The sequence below is a fragment of the Pseudophryne corroboree genome, chromosome 9, assembly GCF_028390025.1.
Source record: "Pseudophryne corroboree isolate aPseCor3 chromosome 9, aPseCor3.hap2, whole genome shotgun sequence".
Taxonomy (NCBI): Eukaryota; Metazoa; Chordata; class Amphibia; order Anura; family Myobatrachidae; genus Pseudophryne; species Pseudophryne corroboree.
In genome coordinates, this window is record NC_086452.1 from 423,693,741 (window position 1) to 423,706,545 (window position 12,805).

General features: G+C 47.8%; 1 long non-coding RNA gene across 1 annotated transcript; it reads right to left on the reverse strand.

The window, feature by feature from the left end:
• Positions 1-153: 153 nt before the first annotated feature.
• LOC134957105 (uncharacterized) lies at positions 154-10,268 on the reverse strand. The gene is made up of 2 exons (XR_010186463.1): positions 10,119-10,268; positions 154-846 (listed from the first exon to the last, which is right to left on the reverse strand). It is a non-coding gene; the product is annotated as an uncharacterized LOC134957105 (long non-coding RNA).
• Positions 10,269-12,805: the final 2,537 nt, after the last annotated feature.

Consider the following 12,805-nt stretch of genomic DNA (forward strand, 5'->3'; position numbering starts at 1 on the left):
GTAGTGTGCGCGCCCCTGTCATGTGCATGCCAGGGCCGAGTTGGGCCCCCAGTCCATCTCTGTTTGTCTCCACCTCTGGTATGTAAAGTACATCTTTGATCTCTGAGACTTTTGCCCTTGTTACATCTCTCAAGTGAGCTTTAATTGTTCCAATTTTAGTAGCTGTAAAGTACTTTATTGCCAATCCCATCGATTTGTATAGGGTCACATTTGGTTAACATGGTGAACTATTACTCATATTAGCTGAAATGCCTTGTTGTACCCAAAATTATATACCGTCAATCTTTTCTGTGTGACAATCAAGGCTGACTCATCTTTGAGATTTTGTGACAATTGTAGCACTTGATGTTGAATTTTCTGAATTTTGCATTTAACTCACAGGGTAGTAGGGTACATGTTCTTGGAACTGTAGTAACTCTCTCTGCTCTGACTGTGTCTATGGTTATTTTTACTGTGGTTGCTTTCAACACAACTAGGAAGTCAAACCAGCTGTCAAGTTCTGTAACATTGCTGTAGCGATCTCTTCATCTCATTGCATTCCAACAGATGTTAATTGTTGAAAAACAAACGTAATTTTGTCAATATAGCCACTCATGTTTCTGCATTCACATAACTTAGTGTTGTACAATACACATCTTACATTTATTCTTCTCTTGAGACCTCCATCCTGGTATGCTGCCTGCAGTGCTGTCCACATGTCTTTAGCTGACATCTTCCCTTGTATTATTACTGCACAGGGCAGCACTATATAGGGGGCAGCATAGAAATGGCTTTATGTTGGTTATGATTTACTATATCCATTTATACTACTTTTTCTTCATCACCCACATATTTTTCACAGTTAACCTAAGAGAGGAGTATGGGTTAGATACTGTAGCACAAACTCAAAAATAAGAACAGAATAAAAGATGAATTTAAATAACATAAGGGGCCAAATGTAATAGACTGAGGGGTAAATTTACTAAGATGGGAGTTCTATTTAAGATGGGATGTTGCCCATAGCAACCAATCAGATTCTACTTCTCATTTATCTAGCACCTTCTAGAAGATAATACTTGGAATCTGATTGGTTGCTATGGGCAACATCCCATCTTAAATAGAACTCTGAAAGTTTCAAAAAATGAGAGATTTGGTAAGGTTTTGCAGATTTTTTTTAAAGTGGCAATCATGTACACAGCAAGATTAACCTGGTTTTGCAGTGTAAATGATTGTCACTTTAAAAAAAACCTGAAAAACCTTACCAAATCTCTCACTTTCTGAAACTCTCACTCTATTACATTTGGCCCAAGATGTCTAATGTGATGGTTTTTGTGTGTTCCATTTATTAGTACTTTTCTAAATTGCATTCTAAATTTCTTTCTCAGAACTAACTCTGAATGACATTATCTGAAAACATCTACAATAAAACTCTCAAGTTATCTCAGGATACAAGTCTGATCATCATTTTAAATGCACATAGTGGTTTATCAATTATCCCTTAATTTCTACAAAAGTTAGTAAAAATTAACAATTCCACCTAATTTTGCAGAAATTGTTATTCATTACAAAGGTAACGCAATTTAACGTAACATCATGGAGATCTCCTTACTTTTCAGTCCCAATTTGACCAGCTGTCTTCGTACCTTTGAATGGGAACCTAAATTCATTAAGCTCTGAAAATACAACGTTTTTGGAGCTTGACAACGGGAACCTTCACCATTTTCAGAAGGCGCTGATTCCCAGTTCCGAGTTGCAAAGATGTTCAACTCCCCCCAAGTTCATGCATGCGCACTAGCACTCAGTAGCGGATCTTGCCACGGGCAAGCAGGACTTTTGCCCGGAGCGCCGCCTTCCGGAGGGCGCTGGCACCATCCGGAGGGCGCCGCACCATGGCAAGATCCGCTACTGCTGTGCCCTCCGCTGCCCGCTGTGTCCCCTGGCTGTGTCCCCTTGTGAAGGGAACTAGACGCTACGCGTCTAGTTTCCCTTCGTGGAGAGGACCTTTTGCTGTGCGGTGCGCGATGACGTCATCGCACACCGCTCAGCAGTTAAGCGGCGCTACTACTGTACAGGGGGCGTAACTGACCACGCCCCCTGTATTATGCCACACCCCATTTTCTGCCCGGGGCGCAGAGAGGGCTCGAACCGTCCCTGATAGCACTGCCAAGTAAGCTAAGTTTCACCGCTACTTTTGTAGCAATCACAGTGACATCTGATGTTCGGATCAGCTGTCTCCGCACTGGAGCAATGTTGAATTGCTCCAGTGATTTTGTATCCACCTGGTACAGAAAAATGAATACGCCCCTTAAAGGGCCTCTACAGTACAGCAAGTTTTTTTATTTTTTTTATTAAAGGATTAAAGCTGGGTACACACTAGTCGATATGCTAAATGAGTGATATCGTCAGTGTTTGCCCTTGAACTCCCGAGCAAACGAGATAATGCGTACACACTGAATGATCTCACTAACGATATCATTCAGTGACGTCATCCTGCCACATTCTCGAATATGCAGTTTTTGACGATATCGTCAGATTGACCTGCATGTTCACACGATAGGTGACATCATTAACGAGCGTGCTATATTGTGTGTACACACTGGACAATTGTCGAAACGATGTGTCATCGTCCACATCGTTCAAAGAATCATCTAGTGCGCATACCTCCCCAACTGTCCCTATTTTCGCGGGACAGACCTGTTTTTTTGGGACTGTCCCGCTGTCCCACACATAGGCCGCAGTGTCTTGCAGTGGAGGGGGGCAGTTGGGAGGATCCTGTCACTGCTGCTCTGCTTAGCAGAGCAGCGATGAATAGAAGCTGTGCGCACAGCGTCTATTCACAGGCGACAGAGGGAGAGGGGGCATGCCAGCAGCTCACAGAGAGCTGGGCATGCCCCCTCAGTGACGAAAACCGAAGGAGTGGCAGGCGGTTGCAGCATTGCAACAAAGCCACGCCCCCTTTTACTGAGGCCACACCCACTTTCCGGGCGGTTGTGGCTTTGCCGCGCATAAAGGTCCCTCTTTCCATATTATAAATGTTGGGAGGTATGAGTGTGTACCTAGCTAAAGAGCAGAATCGGGGTTTACAAAAAAATTTTTTTAAACAAAGATGAAACAAAAACAGCTCTGAACAAGTTGTCTCATATAATTTATGGATTGTTTTTGTTTGTCCTTCTCTGAGTGTTTTCTATTTTAGTCTTTTTGGTGATATAGCCTGCCCTCCAGACCTGTACACATTACTCAAGAAGAGCTCTTACCAGTGACCTGTAAAGTGGCAAAATCATTTCCTCCTGCTTATTACAGGAAACTGGAGAGCAAAAGCAATGTTGTTAGCAAACGTATGGAAAAAAACAACATACGCATACACTAACTAGTGATGAGCGGGTTCGGTTCCTCGGGATCCAACCCCCCCCCCCCCCCCGAACTTCACCTATTTTACACGGTTCCGAGGCAGCCTCGGATCCTCCCACCTTGCTCGGTTAACCCGAGAGCGCCCGAACGTCATCATCCCGCTGTCGGATTCTCGCGAGATTCGTATTCTATATAAGGAGCCACGCGTCGCCGCCATTTTCACTCGTGCATTGGAGATGATAGCGAGAGGATGTGCAGCGTTCTCTCAGTTTCTGTGTTCAGGTGCTGCAAATATCTGTGTTCAGTGTGCTTGCAAATATGTGCTCAGTGTGCTGCAAATATCTGTGCTCAGTGTGCTGAAAATATCTACGTTCTCTGCGTGAAAAACGCTCCATATCTGTGCTGCATTGTAGTATAGTAGGAGGACAGTGCAGAATTTTGCTGACCACCAGTATATATATAGCAGTACGGTACAGTAGTCCACTGCTCTATCTCTGTGTCGTCAAGTATACTATCCATCCATACCTGTGCTGCATTTTAGTTATGCGCAGTATATAGTAGGAGGGGACAGTGCAGAATGTTGCTGTGACCACCAGTATATATATATATATATATAGCAGTACAGTACAGTAGTCCACTGCTCTACCTCCGGGTCGTCAAGTATACTATGCATCCATACCTGTGCTGCATTTTAGTTGTGCGCAGTATATAGTAGGAGGACAGTGCAGAATTTTGCTGACCACCAGTATATATATTGCAGTACGGTACAGTAGTCCACTGCTCTACCTCTGTGTCATCAAGTATACTATGCATTCATACCTGTGCTGCATTTTAGTTGTGCGCAGTATATAGTAGGAGGGGACAGTGCAGAATGTTGCTGTGACCACCAGTATATATATAGCAGTACGGTACAGTAGTCCACTGCTGTACCTCTGTGTCGTCAAGTATACTATACATCCATACCTGTGCTGCATTTTAGTTGTGCGCAGTATATAGTAGGAGGGGACAGTGCAGAATGTTGCTGTGACCAACAGTATATATATATAGCAGTACGGTACAGTAGTCCACTGCTCTACCTCTTTGTCGTCAAGTATACTACAAAAGTTCAGTAAACTGACCCAAAAATCAAAATTAAAAGCGTGTGATGAGAAGCATAAACTTGCCAGTATGCCATTTACGACACAGAGTGGCAAAGAATGGCTGAGGCCCTGGCCTATGTTCATGGCTAGTGGTTCAGATTCACATGAGGATGGAAGCACTCATCCTCTCGCTAGAAAACTGCAGTGCCACTCCTAGATGGGCTAGGTGTTTGTGTCGGCCACTTGTGTCGCTTAGCTTAGTCACACAGCTACCTCATTGCACCTCTTTTTTTCTTTGCATCATGTGCTGTTTGGGGACTATTTTTAAATCTGCCATCCTGTCTGACACTGCAGTGCCACTCCTAGATGGGCCCGGTGTTTGTGTCGGCCACTTGTGTCGCTTAGCTTAGCCATCCAGCGACCTTGGTGCACCTCTTTTTTTCTTTGCATCATGTGCTATTTGGGGACTATTTTTTAAATCTGCCATCCTGTCTGACACTGCAGTGGCACTCCTAGATGGGCCAGGTGTTTGTGTCGGCCACTTGGGTCGCTTAGCTTAGCCATCCAGCGACCTCGGTGCAAATTTTAGGACTAAAAATAATATTGTGAGGTGTGAGGTGTTCAGAATAGACTGGAAATGAGTGGAAATTATGGTTATTGAGGTTAATAATACTATGGGATCAAAATGACCCCTAAATTCTATGATTTAAGCTGTTTTTGAGGGTTTTTTGAAAAAAAAACACCCGAATCCAAAACACACCCGAATCCGACAAAAAATTTTAAGGGAGGTTTTGCCAAAATGCGTCCGAATCCAAAACACGGCCGCGGAACCGAATCCAAAACACAAAACCCGAAAAATGTCCGGTGCACATCACTATTTTGAGCAAAGTCTGACTCAGCAATGGGAGCAGGGTGGACCCCACTACCTGGGAAATCTGCCCCTTTACCTCAGGGAGGAAGGCTTTTGTGCAGCCGCATCAGTTTGCAATCTGTGTGCAGGTGTTGATATTGCAGAGTTATATGGGCACACACCACTGGATGACTGAAACTACTGTATGAACAGCCCAGTTACTTAACAAATGGTGTTGGCTTAGTGATAGCAGGTACAGCAATAGCCACTGTTACATGAATACTGGTGATGGAGCGGAGCTGGAGCAGAATGAGGTTTCATACAGCTCACCAGCTGGTGAGTGTATACTGCAAGCGGGTAGCTGTGCAGGATGCTGGAACAGGTTTATGGCATGTGTTAACCATGTCTATCATAGGAGTTAAGTAGGAGACTTCTGTCTTCCACCATGTAACTACACAGTCTTATACAGTAAAGAAAATGAAAAATAAGGGTGTGTACACACGGTGAGATCCTTGCTATGCCCGATTTTCACTTGCGATTTCCCTTGAACTCCCCGGAGCCCAGATAGCACAGATTTTGACTAACTTTTCTTGAGATATGGACTATGGGGGTCATTCCGAGTTGTTCGCTCGTTATATTTTTCTAGCAACGGAGCGATTAGTCGCTAATGCGCATGCGCAATGTCCACAGTGCGACTGCGCCAAGTAAATTTGCTATGCAGTTAGGTATTTTACTCACGGCATTACGAGGTTTTTTCTTCGTTCTGGTGATCGTAATGTGATTGACAGGAAGTGGGTGTTTCTGGGCGGAAACTGACCGTTTTATGGGTGTGTGCGAAAAAACGCTACCGTTTCTGGGAAAAACGCGGGAGTGTCTGGAGAAATGGAGGAGTGTCTGGCCGAACGCTGGGAGTGTTTGTGACGTCAAACCAGGAACGAAACTGACTGAACTGATCGCAGTTGCCGAGAAAGTCTGGAGCTACTCAGAAACTGCTAAGAAATTTCTATTCGCAATTTTGCTAATCTTTCGTTCGCAATTTTGATAAGCTAAGATTCACTCCCAGTAGGCGGCGGCTTAGCGTGTGCAAAGCTGCTAAAAGCAGCTTGCGAGCGAACAACTCGGAATGAGGGCCTATGTGTGCTTACGATTTTGGCTTATGTGAGATTTTGGCTTATGTGAGATGTCATTGACATGTGAGATGAACTAGATAGTACACCGATCTAGCAAGGATTGACTTGCCTGCACAGTCTATCTTTTCTTGCGATGCCGACTTGGCGGGACCGCGCATCGGGATCGCAAGGTGACTTTCACCTTGCGATCTGCACTAACTTTTCTTGCAATTTTGATTATACAGTCAAAATCGAAAGAAAATATCTCATCGTGTGTACACACTCTTAGGTGCTCCCTGCCAGAGGCGTAACTAAGGGGGGTCGAGCAGGGCACGTGGGAGGTCCAGCAGAATGGGGGCGCCGCTGGCCAGGGCATCGTACCTGCTCGGCCCCCCTTCGGTATCTCGCCCGCTGCCCACCGCCGCCGTCATTGTGCTGCTGCCAACAACAGAGGGAGGAACTTGGAAGGGGCGGAGACCATGAGGAGTATGATCTCCCGCCCTCCCCTCATCCTCTGCTCCGCATGCACCCCCCGTCCCCCCACGAATAACGGCTGCAAGTAGCGTGAGACAGCCGCTGCTCCCTGGCAGCCCACTGGACACCCGCCCGCCCGACTCCGCTACTGACCTCGGAGCAGTTCGGTCTCTGTCCCCCAGGCTGGATGCTGCCGCTCTCCCCGTTGATTCTCCTCTTCTCCCTCCCCACCCAGGCGGCTGCCGGAGCTCTTCTTACAGGTATGCGGTGGGAGCCTGGTCCATGGAGGGTGCTGGTACGGTGGTGCTTCCCAATGGGGGGTTCCAGGCTGCTTCTGTCCCTACTTCATACTGCCTCTGTCCCTACTCCCTGCTGCCTCCGTCCCTACTCCCTGCTGCCTCCGTCCCTACTCCCTGCTGCCTCCGTCCCTACTCCCTGCTGCCTCCTTCCCTACTCCATGCTGCCTCCGTCCCTACTCCCTGCTGCCTCTGTCCCTACTCCCTGCTGCCTCCTTCCCTACTCCCTGCTGCCTCTGTCCCTACTCCCTGCTGCCTCCGTCCCTACTCCCTGCTGCCTCTGTCCCTACTCCCTGCTGCCTCCTTCCCTACTCCATGCTGCCTCCGTCCCTACTCCATGCTGCCTCCGTCCCTACTCCATGCTGCCTCCGTCCCTACTCCCTGCTGCCTCCGTCCCTACTCCCTGCTGCCTCCGTCCCGTCCCTACTCCATGCTGCCTCCGTCCCTACTCCCTGCTGCTTCTGTCCCTACTCCATGCTGCTTCCGCCCCTACTCCCTGCTGCCTCCGTCCCTACACCATGCTGCCTCCGTCCCTACTCCCTGCTGCCTCCGTCCCTACTCCCTGCTGCTTCTGTCCCTACTCCATGCTGCTTCTGTCCCTACTCCCTGCTGCCTCCGTCCCTACACCATGCTGCCTCCGTCCCTACTCCCTGCTGCCTCCGTCCCTACTCCCTGCTGCCGCCATTCGTAATCTTGTCCTGGGCTCCAAAAACCCTAGTTACGCCTCTGCTCCCTGCACATTCTCAATAGTGATGCTGGAGGCCATCTTGGGATAGGGCATGAGACCTCTCTTGAGCACAGGAAGATGTGCAGTAGCACAGACTCTTCTTTTAACACCCACCTCCACCAAGGTACGTGCCCCTGTTCTCCACCCAGCACCAGACTTTGTACAGGACTTGCTTTTAAATAAGGGGGCAAGATGGGGGGGCACATTTTTTTTCTGTGTGACGACATGTGGGTTGCTGCTTAAACCAGTGGATGCACTATCAAGCTCCCTGTGTGCAGGACTGTGTGATTGTAATCCTGTCACCCTCTCCCTGTCACCCACTGGCTCTTCATGTTACCTGTTGTCTCTCCCTGGTGAGTTTTATTATTTGCTCTGCGCTATTGGTGAGCAGCCCAATTATTATATATTCTTTATTTTGGATTTTCAAAAATATTATAGATAATACAAACATGTCGATATTGTATTAACACAGAGTCCGACAGAACAACGTATCATAGTACATCGGTATAATATCATCCATACAGAAAGAAAAAGAAAAATTGTATGTAATTGATCTCTCAAGGAAATAAAAATTTTTTCACTATAGATCAAAAGATCATCATTAAAATATTCAGTTTGCATACGCAATAGAGAAATAAGTACAACAAAATACAATGAAACCGCAACTTACATAAACAAAAACAAGACAAGACAAAGGGTAGTGGGTGGGAGAGAGTAGAGTAAAAAAAAAAAAAAGGAGGGGGAGGGGCAGGGCCGGTGCAAGGGTGTTCGGCGCCCTCCTGCAAACTATAAATTTGCGCCCTCTCTCCCATACTTAATAAAGGGACAATGCAGTACGAAGTCTCACGCCGCAAAAAAAACAGGTGGGGCGTGGTCACACAATAGCACCAATTCAAATTACTCCATACAGTAGCACAATCTTGTTCACATTTACACCGCGCATAGCGCACAGATGGAACTCGATTCACTGATGTCGGTACTCCGACTGTCATTTTACACTTTACGGCAGGCAAGAGTCCCCATTTTACACATTACGGCAGGCAAGAGTCCCCACTTTACACATTACGCCAGGCAAGAGTCCCCATTTTACACATTACGGCAGGCAAGAGTCTCCATTTTACACATTATGGCAAGCAGGTGTCCCCATTTTACACATTATGGCAAGCAGGTGTCCCCATTTTATACATTACGGCAGGCAGGTGTCCCCATTTTACGCATTACGGCAGGCAGGTGTCCCCATTTTACACATTAGTGCAGGCAGGTGTCCCCATTTTATACATTAGTGCAGGCAGGTGTGCCCATTTTACACAGTACGGCAGGCAGGTGTGCCCATTTTACACAGTACGGCAGGCAAGTGTCCCCATTTTATGCATTACGGCAGGCAGATGTCCCCATTTTACACATTACGGCAGACAGGTGTCCCCATTTTACGCATTACGGCAGGCAAGAGTCCCCATTTTACGCATTACGGCAGGCAAGAGTCCCCAATTTACACATTACGGAAGACAGGTGTCCCCATTTTAGACATTACGGCAGACAGGTGTCCCCATTTTACACATTATGGCAGGCAAGAGTCCCCACTTTACACATTACGGCAGACAGGTGTCCCCATTTTACACATTACAGCAGGCAGGTGTCCCCATTTTATACATTGCGGCAGCCGCAGGCAGGTGTCCCCATTTTACGCATTACGGCAGGCAAGAGTCCCCATTTTATGCATTATGGCAGGCAGTTGTCCCCATTTTACACATTACGGAAGGATTTTACACATTATAGCAGGCAGGTATCCCCATTTTACGCGTTACGGCAGGCAAGAGTCCCCATTTTACACATTACGGCAGACAGGTGTCCCCATTTTACACATTACGGCAGGCAGGTGTCCCCATTTTATACATTACGGCAGGCAGGTGTCCCCATTTTACGCATTACGGCAGGCAAGAGTCCCCATTTTACGCATTATGGCAGGCAGGTGTCCCCATTTTACGCATTACGGCAGGCAAGAGTCCCCATTTTACACATTATGGCAGGCAGGTGTCCCCATTTTACACATTACGGCAGGATTTTACACATTATAGCAGGCAGAGACCCCTTCAACAAAGAGAGACAGAGTGAAAAAAAAAACAGACAGACAGACAGACAGATAGACAGATAGATAGATAGATAGATAGATAGATAGATAGATAGATAGATAGATAGATAGACAGACAGACACATAGATAGATGATAGATAGATAATCAAACATAAAAAATACTCACTTAGTTCCTCTGATAGACACAACCCCCCGGGCAGTCTCTCTATTGTTCCTCAGTCCTGGTAGGTGATGAGATGGCTCCATGGATATGGGGGCATCTAGTGGCTCCTGGCAGTACTGCAGTCAGTAGTAACTGCAGCTCTCTGCTCCCAGAGCCGTCCTTTGTCTCAGTCCCGCCCACGCACCTCCCATTGCTAGCGCCACTGCGCTGGCACAGGACGGGAGGAAATTACATCAGCGGCCTGGCTGGAGTGGGGACTTGAAGAGCCGGTATGCATTTACTGTGATAGGAGCAGCCGGCAGCAACTGCGCATATCAAAGGGATGCAGAGCAGTGAGTGCGCCTCTCCAGGCATGCGCCTCCCTGCACTGCATCCCTTTGTTGAGCGGGTTCCGCCGGCTCTGGGGAGGGGGAATGAGTGAGCGAACCAATCGCATCTAATAGCAAGTGTGTCATTTAGTCAGTGTAATGGCTTATTTAGGTAATCAGTATTATGAAGAGTCTAGTGGTATCTGGTCTTTATAGGTGGAGGTAGATTTAAAAAACAACCAAGAGGACCATGTAGCGACATAATCAGTGTTTTTCCAGTACCGAATGAAAAATGTCTTCCATGGTTCTATAAAATTCTATCCTCTGGAACCATTCCCAAGTCCCGGGAGGGTCTGGAGACCGCCATTGAACTGGTACTATAGCTCTCGCTGCGTTATTAAGATGTTTAAGAAGGGAGTGTTTATACTTTGCTAGTGAGATTGTAGTATGGGAGAGTAGCCAGAAGTCAGGCTCACTAGGAGCCTGGAACCCCAGGATTTCAGAGGAAATTTGAATAACCTTGTTCCAATAAACAGCAATCAAAGGGCAGTCCCACCATATGTGGATAAGGGTGCCTCGATCTTTTCCGCACCTCCAATACAGGGGGGACACAGAAGGAAAGAACCTATGCAAAAGAGAGGGGCATCGATAATACCTAGTAAGCAGTTTGTACTGTGTTTCTATCAGCAGCCCAATTATTAAATTCAGATGTGTAGCAATTGATATGGGCGCTAATGAAAAAGTAAAAAAGAACTAGAGAAAATAATATTTTTAAAAAATAATATCAGTGGCACCTGTGAAAAGAAAGGGTTTGTTAAATAAATATTTACAGCCCTTTTAGGGTAATATGGAAAGAGCTGGTATGCTGGAGTTTCATAATGGTACAGGTTACCTGTCCGTATCTTACCCTAACCAGGACCTTTTCCTCCGCTGTCCGTTAGTGCATTGTCTTCGTGTTCATCTAGCCATGATCGGCACCCACTGGTCCCATGAATCTGCTCGGCAGTTGACGGTCTCCTTCCACACTGTTGTCTCTCCCTGTCACCCTGTGCCTTGTCTCTCTCTGTCACCCACTGCTTCTCCCTGTCATCCTCTGCCTCTCCCTGTCACCCACCGGAATGTGGCATATTGTGAACTTGGGGGGGGGGTTAGAGGAAAAGGACCCAAAGTATATTTTTGCACCTGGGCCCGCTACTCCGAAGTTCCGCCACTAGGTGGGACAGGAGAGAACAGAGAGGGGGTATGGGGTGCCATGGGACAGAGTGGAGTGCGGGACAGGTCCCTTGTAGAAAATATTACGGATGGTCTGGTCTAGTAAAATGATGTATGAACTCAGTAGCGGATCATGCCACGGGCAAGCAGGACTTTTGCCCGGGGTGCCGCCTTCCGGAGGGCGCCGCACCATGGCAAGATCCGCCACTGTGCCCCCCGCTGCCGCTGTGTCCCCCGCTGGTCCCCCCCGCAGTGAAGGGAACTAGACGCTATCCGTCTAGTTTCCCTTTGTGGAGAGGACCTTTGCTGTGCAGTGCGCGATGACATCATCGCGCACCGCACAGCATTGTGGGACTGGCACAGACGCTAGGGCTCATGATTGACCTCTAGTGTCTATGCTGTGCTATGGGAGAGACGTCATGACGTCTCTCCCATAGATCCGTGGAGAGGAGCGGCGGCGGAGGTCTGCAACGGCCGGGACTCAGGAGCGGGGATTGTAAGTATCCTTTTTTCTCTATCGTCCTAGTGGATGCTGGGGTTCCTGAAAGGACCATGGGGAATAGCGGCTCCGCAGGAGACAGGGCACAAAAAGTAAAGCTTTAGGATCAGGTGGTGTGCACTGGCTCCTCCCCCTATGACCCTCCTCCAAGCCAGTTAGATTTTGTGCCCGGCCGAGAAGGGTGCAATCTAGGTGGCTCTCCTAAAGAGCTGCTTAGGAAAGTTTAGCTTAGGTTTTTTATTTTACAGTGAGTCCTGCTGGCAACAGGATCACTGCAACGAGGGACTTAGGGGAGAAGAAGTGAACTCACCTGCGTGCAGGATGGATTGGCTTCTTGGCTACTGGACATCAGCTCCAGAGGGACGATCACAGGTACAGCCTGGATGGTCACCGGAGCCTTGCCGCCGGCCCCCTTGCAGATGCTGAAGTAAGAAGAGGTCCAGAATCGGCGGCAGAAGACTCCTCAGTCTTCTAAAGGTAGCGCACAGCACTGCAGCTGTGCGCCATTTTCCTCTCAGCACACTTCACACGGCAGTCACTGAGGGTGCAGGGCGCTGGGAGGGGGGCGCCCTGGGAGGCAAATGAATACCTATTTTGGCTAAAAATACCTCACATATAGCCTCCGGAGGCTATATGGAGATATTTAACCCCTGCCAGAATCCGTTAAGAGC